This window comes from Mixophyes fleayi, chromosome 5 (assembly GCF_038048845.1).
Source record: "Mixophyes fleayi isolate aMixFle1 chromosome 5, aMixFle1.hap1, whole genome shotgun sequence".
Lineage (NCBI taxonomy): Eukaryota > Metazoa > Chordata > Amphibia > Anura > Limnodynastidae > Mixophyes > Mixophyes fleayi.
Genome location: NC_134406.1, coordinates 126,063,778 through 126,073,834, shown reverse-complemented (window position 1 = coordinate 126,073,834; position 10,057 = coordinate 126,063,778). Strand labels below are relative to the sequence as shown.

General features: G+C 45.2%; 1 long non-coding RNA gene across 4 annotated transcripts in view; it reads left to right on the top strand.

Annotated features, from left to right (window-relative positions):
* The first annotated feature begins 2,356 nt into the window (after positions 1-2,356).
* Positions 2,357-10,057, top strand: part of LOC142158640 (uncharacterized) — a 43,404-nt gene continuing 35,703 nt past the window's right edge. For 2 of the 4 annotated variants that reach the window (XR_012692833.1, XR_012692832.1), the window contains exon 1: positions 2,357-4,056. This is a non-coding gene — a long non-coding RNA (uncharacterized LOC142158640). The other 2 variants (XR_012692831.1, XR_012692830.1) reach the window with 2 other exon arrangements.

Here is a 10,057-nt window from a genome sequence, read left to right as displayed (position 1 = left end):
GCTTTCAAACACCTTGTTTTACTATATTTTTATGGTTTAAGTATGGTAGCTCTGGCTGAATACAAATTAGTATGTGCCACAATGCTGCGCTTGTGAATCAAACACAGGGACTCGCCACTCGTATATATTTGCAAGTATATAAATATGTCGACCCTGATTCATTAAGGTATGTAAAGCATGCTGAAATAAAATATAGCGAGCTGCTGTACATGTGGCCATTTCGGCGGCACTGTATTGTACAGCAGTCGCGGCGCTGTCAAAGAAGCGGACGCGGCTGCTGTACAGTAAAGTGCCACTATGTAGGGGCAATGTTTAGCCCCTGTTCTTTGCGGAGGGGAGGGGTTTCTGGAGAACCAGAAACCCCCCCTGCGTGCACACCTGCTTTGAACCTTGTCAAAGCCATGTCGCAATGCAAATGAGTTTATTATTTTGCACATAAGGAAAACACTGGCTGTTTTTCATGTTGGATGTAAATACTTGATAGCTTAATTTTTACACTGACATTAAAAGTTGATCTAGGACAGGCTCTACTCCAATTAAATATCTATCCTCACATTTAAATTTACCTCCCCCTCCGATACAACATAGTTTTGCCAAGACCTAAAGTTATTCATTTTCTTTGATTTCCTTTCCTTAATGAATCAGGCCCACCATGTATAATATATGTCATGTATATCAAAATGGAGTAAACTAAAACAAACTGCAGCGCTAAAGACCCAACCAGCTAATAAAAGAGAAATAAATCAATGTAATAGTCACGAATCACCATATAAAATGTAACATTTATTAATGTCATTATACCATAATAAAAACAAAAAAACACACATAAAAATGACCTTATAAACAAATTCAAAACAATATCAAAAAATGATTGCAATACACTCCGATCGGATATATAACTGTACATATACACACACACACACACACACACACACACACACACACACACACACACACACACACACACACACACACCAAGCTCTTAGCGCTGATGGAGCTCAGAAGAAATGTGACCATTTGTATTGACAAAAAATCATATGTTTGGCCAATCGAAATAAAATGTAAAAGTAAAATATAAATATAACGGAGTCACTGGAAGAAAATGTGTAGAATAAAGTTCCGATCATAACCGCAATATCCTCAATATTATATCGTAATCATCCATGTCCACATCAATGACTATAGATTATGAAATTGAATGCTTCCACTGAGCCACAAGCATTCTGTTCGAGGAATGCAGTAATACCTTGTTCAATGCCTGGCTTCTTCTTTATCCGATACGAGTCTCATTGCTCATAGTTTTAAGCTCAAGTATTGTTTTTATGGAATTCAGCATGTATTTTTATTAAAGGTAATGCACTAGATTTCCTTTTTCATTTTTTTACATCATTCATGGAGCTAACTTTTTAGTAAGGATCTGAAAACCAGCAGGAGATTGACATTAGAAGGCTTGACCATCTCTTATACACTGTAAGCATGTGTCCTAAGGGACAGAACAGTGGAGGTCATCTGTGTTTTATTATTTTTACGGTGGAAGAAGTCTTATTTCCTGAATTGGTGTTTGATTAAGCACGGACATTTAGAAAATGTAGTGTTGGACATATTGCACTATAAGTGTTTTTTCTATTTTATGTTGTATGAGTTTTAGTCACATTGGAGGATTCTTTGATAAGACATACGAATCCGGTGTGCAGTAACACATGAGAACCTTCTATATCAGCTGTACTACAGATTCAGCGCTTCATGAAAGTATACTGTTTCCATTTACATTTAGCCAATTAGGGATTTTGGTGGAGTCCCTGTGTATGATGTTCGGCTGCAGATCTGTTGGAGCACCCCATATACTATTTGTATTCATGTAATTGGTTTGGACTATTTAAATGAGGCCTTGAAATGTGCTATCCCTCTGATGAAGTTACCTAGTGTAATGAAACACATTAGAGTGCCCTGTTTTTATTGCAACTACTACCCCTATTATTCTTGGATTGGATTCATCACACAGGATTAACCTTTTATCTATATTGTACCCCAACTTCATATCCTCATTCAGTGCGATTCTTACGATTGTGAATCTGACCATACTCAAATTTTACGCATTTGTGTTTGTTTACCATGTCTCTTTATTTAATTTAATTAAATTTGTTGTTTTATACTGGTGATCCGTGTGCATTCTCATGATCTTACATTTCTATTGTTAAGTGAAGTCACTTAAAAGCATTGGGTTAGGATTTTTCAGGCACTTACCCATTCGGGGTTAAAGTTTTGCTGATACCAGCCAATAGGATCCCTGGGGAGTGGCATAGCCTCTTCATATTGCTTCCCAGGGAATGCTGGGTCTTTTCTTCCTGCACTTTCTTGGATGAATGAGCTCCTGGAAGATAAGGATTGTGTATTTTGCATATTTTATAGCTTAAAGTGTTTACTTGCTGTATAGTACCCTTTATAATCTGCTGTCCCTTCTGTGCTTTTGTATCATAGCTTGCTTATGCCTGCTTTATTCCTCCCTTATATTTCCTTATTTTTCTACCCTCCTTCTCCCCCTTCTTCTCTTATCCTTCATTTTCCCTATTTCCCCCCATTTTAGCTTCCCTCTGCTCCCTCCTTCTTTCTTTTTTTTTCTCTGTTTATCCTGCTAGATTTTTATCTTTCACTGTGCAGCATGTCACGCAGGGTGCAGAGACCGAGGAGGTCAGCTGGCACTCCTGCGCGTCTGGCAGATGGGTCGCAGCTCCTGTCGGGGAGCCTCCGCCCGTCTGCTTCTCTGCCCTCCCCTGGTCCTGTAGGCGGTGGGATCGCCGCGAGTACATAGTGGGCCAGCAGTGCCAAGGAGGGGGCGGCACTCCCAGCGCTGGAGATCCGGAGGAGCTCCAGGTGCGGGGGGACGAAGGGGACATGCAGATCGCACCCTCCAGAGCCGGCAGCAATGTCCAGCTCTGGCGGCAGGCAGGAGGCAAGGGGAAATGTTAGACAGAGGAGGGGATCCCCTTCCCCTCCTCTGTAAGGAGCTGGGCTTCTTGCATGGAGCCTCATACTCCTCCTATGAGTGGGGTAATGCAGCAGTCTCAGGTTGTCACCAGTGGGCTGGAGTGTCTGGCAGCCTCTTACACTTCCCCAGTGGGGAGGCAGGATCAGAGGCAGTCCGTGCAGGGTAATGTGATTACTCAGGAAAGGGTTAATGTCATAGCTTCCACCCCTCCTAGCCCTTGGATGATAACTAATATTGCAAATAATGTGCCATGGAACAGCATACCACTCCCCATGCCCGAGGGTTGGTTGAGAGGGAGATGTCGCCCCATAAACACGCAAGGTCCAGGTTTACAGCCCCATTTTACAGCTCCAGTGGTTTCCCATAATGCACCCTCTTTTTTCCCCGTCCAATTTCCATGCCCACAATTTACGCAGGTTAACCCGGGTCCTCCACCTATGCTTTCCTATGCGGGCACAAGCGGGTATAACCCCCACTGTTATGCCCAGCCCGGCAATTGGCAGTCATCCTCTACACCTATACCTTCTCCATGGCCTGTCAGGAATCAAATGGTGAGAGGAACCGCATCCCCTTCTCTTTTAAACTGGTCACTGCCGTATACTCCTCCCACCCCGGCCTTTAACACGTTTGCCCCCTATAACTGGACGGTACCTTACCCCCCTTCGTCCAGTGAGTATAGCCTTTCGGCTCATAATGTTGCCCCGCCCGGGTCACTAGGTTTGACGGCCCCTGGCCAGCAGTATCTGTCACGGATCTCTTTGCAGGACCGAGCCTGGGTCGGTTCCCTGCCCCAGGTGCCCCTGTGAGTACAATAGCATGCTCTACAGTTCAAAACCTGCCAATGAGTAATCTATTAGGTAGTGAGAATCAAACGGTTGCCGTGAATGTCGCTAACATGTCCTCTGTTTCAGCGCTACAGGTAACCCATACAAGCGAGGATGCACCCGTGCAAGGAACAGCCTTGGGAGCTGGAGTTTCAGATCTTCGCCCGGAGGCGGTTAACGCGGAGGGGTCACGAAAGGAGGTGGCAACGGATACGCAAGTGATTCCGGGGACATCAGCTCAGAGTGGTGAGTATGAGTCTGTTACAATGCACACATACGTAGCTCTCCCATGTCTAGCTCTAGCGATGACTCAGAAGGTGAGAGTCAGGGATCGCGCAAGCTATTGAAGATTTTAAAGGAACACTTAACAAAAACCACGTGAGTCGCTCCTTCTTTTATTACCCCCCCTACAGAATTGGGAGGCTCAATGGTGCGCTGCAATAACACAGCACTGCTAAGCGGGGTGCGTTGCAGCTCGAAAGGACATGTAGATGTGTGGATTTACCTGCACCTCATTAATGATTTGGCGGTAAATGCAGGCGGGATAGTATGGTGAAGTTATGACTAGAGTTTTCGTAGCAAGGCCCATAAGATGCACCTAATTCCCTTCGCTTGTAAGGATGTGGAGACATGGATGGCGCTAATGCTGCCATCTGAAGAATCCATGTAAGTGGGGGTAGGGTCGAGGTTTCAGAGTTTGGGGAGGCGTAGTACTCCCCAAACGAGCAAAAACAGATGCTTTGCGTTTAATAACGCCATATGTGGTAGGGGGGAGTCTTGTCGTTACAGACACATCTGCGCCAAATGCGGCGGCAATCACCCAGCCAAAGATTGCAACAGGAGTTCAGCAGGTGTCGGAAGGGGTTGTGGGGCAGCAGGGAGTGCTAGTTAAAACCCCTTCCCCCATTAAGTTAGCATTTTTGAATACTTGGCTTAGTCTATGCCCAGACGTTGCTGGAGCAAGTTTTCTGGGTCAAGGTTTCCGTTTTGGTTTTCGACTTCCAATAGCAGGGGAGATTAGGACATCGGTGGGGCGGAATCTGAAGTCAGCGTTCCTGCTTCCAGGGGTTTTGAAAGAGAAGGTTATGAAGGAAGTTAGTCTGGGCCGCATGTTGGGGCCGTTTACCTCTCCTCCGATCCCTGGTTTGATAATTTCCCCAGTTGAGCTGGTCCCCAAGTAGGCTGCGGGCAAATATCATTTAATACAACATTTGTCCCATCCCCCCGGTTTTTCAGTTAATGACGCTATAGATGCGAGTCATAGCTCGGTGAGTTACCAGTACTTTGATGAAGCTCTGGCTATGGTCAGGGCATTTGGTCAAGGGGCTTTGCTAGCCAAGTTAGATATTGAGTCGATGTTCAGGCTCCTTTCTCTGCACCCGGAATCTTTCAGATTCATGGGTTTTAAATTACAGGACGGGTTTTACATCGATTGCTCAGTGTCATGCGCATTTTTAAAAAAATGTAGCTCCTTCCTGCATTGGTGCGCACAAGCAGGAACTGGTCATACAGGAATTGCTCACTATTTGGACGAATTCCTGTTCATAGGTCCCCCTTCTTCTTCGGTTTCTAAGGATACCATTTTTTCAGTGAAGGCTTTGTTCACTGTAATGGGGGTCCCAGTGGCGCATGATAAGACTGAGGGGCCTAACACTTGTCTGTCATTTCTGGGCATAGAGATAGACACCATTGCAGGTTGTTGTCGTCTGCCTAAGGAGAAGATAGATAAGTTGGGGGTTGCGGTTGCTGATGCCCTTAGTTCCCCGGCTAGCTCATTGCGCCGGGTTCAGTCCCTGCTTCGTTCATTAAACTTTGTATGTAGGGTGATCCCTATGGGACACATTTTCTCTAGGAAATTGCAAATGGCCACAGCGGGCTTGAGAAGCCCTCATGCGAGAGTACGCTTATCGGCTGAGATACGGGGAGATTTGCAGGTTTGGGCTAAATTTTTGCAGACTTTTAATGGAGTCCGTATTTGGCCTAAAAGGCAGGTTTCTAATGTGTCGCTAGATTTGCATACAGATGCCTCGGGAGCAAATGGTTTTGGCGCTATTTTTCAGGACGGGTGGTGTGCAGCTCCTTGGCCTGTGAATTGGTGCTATAGCGATTGGGTGGCTAATTTGTTAGTTCTAGAGCTATTTCCCATTGTGCTGGCCATTGAGCTTTGGTGTAATAAGTTAGCAAGCCAGAATGTTGTGTTTTGGTGTGATAATCTTGGGGTGGTGCAAGCAATCAATCGCCAGAGCGCTACATCTTTGCCAGCAGTGAATCTCTTACATAGGTTTGTTTTGGAATGCTTGGAGAATATAATTTTCCAGGCTAGACATGATCCGGGAGAGGTGAATGTGGTGGCAAATGCGCTCACACGTTTCCAATGGCGCCACTTTAGGGAGCTAGCCCCTACAGCTCAATTAACCTGCATTGCTTGTTCTTCCACATGGCAGTGGGTCGCATCGGAATGATCGGGTTGGCGGTGTCGTCCCTTGCACAATCCACAAGACCAGCTTACCAGGCAAGCTGGCGTCAGTGGGAAGCTTTCTTGAGTTCCAGGGCATCAAGTACCTCAGGTCAGGCAGAAGAGATTCTAAATTTTACGTGGGTGAAATATAGTGAAGGTGTAAATAAGTCAGCTATGGCTTCCATATTGGCAGGCATATCATTTATGGCTCGCTTGCATAGCAAATTAGATCCCACGAGAGGTTTTGTAATCTCTAAGGCCATGAAAGGATGGACTAAGGTGCTATGGGCTACAGCTGATTCTAGGTGTCCCATTGCTGTTCCTTTACTTAAGCAGTTGATAGTGGCTTTGGCAGAGGTAACTTCCAGTGCCTACGAGGCTATACTATTTAGCACAGCTTTCGCTATGGCATTTCATGTAGCGATTAAAATTAGTGAGCTGATTGCTGGCTCTAGAGTTACTTTAGGTTCAGCTTTGTTGGCTCGATAGTTTAGTTACTGACACACAGGTTTCCGTGAAGATTTTACGCTCTAAGCCGGACCAGTACAGTAAAGGTCATTGGGTCAATTTGCCTGCGAACAGTGATGTGACCATATGTCCAGTGGCGCTGTGTGCAAAATTGGCAGAGATTCATCCCAAAGATAGTGAGACATGGTTAGTGCATGTTGATAGGTCCCATCTGTCAAAATTCCAGTTTAGCGCGATCTTTAAAAATGCAGTGCAAAGGATTGGTTTGGACCCTAAGTACTACGGGACACATTCATTTCGTATCGGGGCAGCTACAGCGCCAGCTGTAGGTGGGGCCTCTGTACCTGATATTAAATCTTTGGGTCACTGGAAATCGAATAATTATAAAAGGTATATTAGGCCTTAATTATTTAAGTATGTTCTCTTCATTTCTTATGCTTTCTATCCCTACCTCTCTCTCATTGCTTCCTCCCCCATTCTCCCTCCTTCTCTTTATTTTCTTCTCCTTCCACTCCCCTTCCTTCGGTAGTTCAAGGCGAAAGCTGCTTGTCGTGTTTGCGAAGGCATAAAGGGATTTTCCCATCTTTTTCCCACAGATACAGGCCTGATTAGTGGTGAGCCTACGGGGTTTTGATGGGTTGTTAACCTTCACTTGGGTTACCACTCCTTCCCCTTTCCTCACTTTGGTTAAACCTGTTCAGGTTGGTACTCTATTTTCTACTCTTCATTAGGGGTGTTAAACAATAGTAGGTTGGTACTTCGTGTAGTGCTGGTAAACCATAATTGGTTGGTTCCTTTAATGCTGTTTTCTAGATAAACCATACGTGGTTGGTGTTTATGTTCATTATTCATGTAGCAATGTTTAACATATTAAGTTGGTGCGGCGTCAGTTAAACCAGGATATGGCTGGTTGCTAGCCCCACATTAAATAAACCTTACAGGTTGGAATACGGCTCGTCATTAGTTAACTCAGTCATTAATTATAATTTTCAAATGGAAGTTTATGCTTCCCTATTATACCCTGATAGGTGTATTTGGCTCTCAATTCTTAGCTTTAAGTATATGTTCCCAATACCCCCCCTCCCCCACAACCCCCTCCATTACACCTTTTGGTGAGGTAACCCCATTTATCTAGCCCAATAGGCATAGCACTAGAACATACTGGTTGCTAGTGTCACTAATATTGGTTCATGAATAAACCTTTATAGGTTAGTTTGCCCTTTCCCTCAATGGCAGCAATGGGATTAAACCTTACTGGTTGGTTGCATTCAGTTAATGAATGGTAGGGTGCGGTTCGTGCATTGATCACAGTTCATTCAAAGTGATCCCAATTTGCGGTGTACGCTCGGTGTTGTGTGTATCAAGGGGAATATGGGTTAATGGACATGTATGGTATGTGGTGGCACATTAGTTGTCACAGTTGGCAAATTTTAGTCTCCCCTTATAAGGTGTCTGCTTGGTCGTTTTATCGAACAGAAGCTTTGGTGTGCATTTTAATACTAAAGTTGATCAAATTTTCAATCTTCGGTTCACAGGCCAGAAGATACAGATTTGGATTTTGGGACATTCTTTTGTTTATTGGGCTTCCAAGCATCAGTTGTCAAGTGATCGGTCACATTTCCCATGCCCGGTTGATATTAAATGGATGGGGAAAAGGGATCTGTGTGTGTTGGCCATCCCTTTTGCCCTGGTTGGAGGAGGAATTTTCAAAATCACAACCTCCTGACATTTTAGTTTTACATCTGGGAGGCAATGATGTGGGTAAGACAAAATTGTTAGCTCTTATAATCAGCATCAGAGAGGATGTGCATGCGATACACGCACGATGGCCAACTGTAAGTCTATGTTGGTCTAATATAGTCCCACGCCTTTTTTGGAGGTTTCCTATACGACTGTCTATATTAACCAAACTACTAAGAAAAATCAATAGTGTCACGGGGCGGGTGATTAGGGAGTTAGGTGGATAGGTGGTATTGATATTTTTCACCCTTCCATTAAGATGGACAAAACCCACTTATTCCGTCTGGATGGGGTTCACTTGAATAGAGAGGGTCTGGGGTTGTTCATTAGTGATATTTATGAGCAATTAGAGGCATGGGTAGGATCTTGTGGTGGTGGGCTGGGAACTCGTTAAAGGGTGCCAGCTGTGGGTAGGGGAGCAGTGCAGTCAGTGACTAGTCACAATAGTGTTACGCTAGTTGGCCGCACATCACTGCCCCTTTCGAAGTAACATCACTCTTGATCCTTCTGAGTGGAGGATCCCTGGGCATGCTGTGCGTGGCCACCAATGTTGAGTCCAGAGTTGAGTCCGGAGCAGTCACGCTGACGCCTGTTTTAACACCGACCAATGTTAAGGGATTATTCCTTGGTTGGTTTAATGCCATAGTGGCATTGTACTATTTGGTTAAAAGATTGGTTGCTAGCTGACTGCATTTTGCTCTCGCCACCACCATTCTGGATTCTTATTCAATTTGTTATTCAATAAAACTGCGACACATTGCCAAAGAAGATGATATGTGTCCGTGTCTTTATTTTGGTTAAGTTACACTTATAGCATACGAAGGTTGGTAAGGTGCATGAAGAAAAAGACATTAACCATATGCATTTTATACTTTTCAAGATTTTATATTCAATTTATTTCATTGTTGTTAGGAACCCCTCCAGCCGGCACAACACAACCCGGAGTCTACTCTGCCAGTCAGGTGTTCACTGGAGCCCCTGATGGTGGGGACAGACTGGGCTGCAGACTGACAGAGGGTCGTGAAGTGTGTACCGGCTGGGGAGAACCCAGGCAAGAAGAGTCAGGTCCACGCAGAGGTCAAAGGCCGGCAGCAGGTAACAGTAATGATGAACAAGCTGAGGTCAGAGGTCACAGGCAAAGTAGCAGAACGGGTAAACAAGCCAAGGATCAGGGTCACAGGAAACACAAGCGAAGTCCAATACGAAGCCAAGGGTCATACACGGGAAGTCAAACGTAGATACAGGATACAGGAACTGGAACAAGCAGGTCAGCAGACTGGAGCACAGAAGCTATAACCGGCAATGAGGCAGCAGACCTCATTGCCTTAAATACCCAGCTGAACCAATCACAGGTTGAACACACTCCTGCAGGTTAATAGAGCAGTCACTAATAGAGCCAATCAGGGCTTGCCCCTGGCCTGCACAGTTGCAGGCTAATGCCTGTAATTGCCTCCTATAATCTGCCCCTATTAATTAGCCCACAGGCTGTAGAATCGCTGCGCCCGGCTTCCTCCTATTGCCGGGACGCAGCTCTGAAGCGTCTGCTGGTTGCCCCGGCAACGGCCGGGTTAAGGCCGGAAA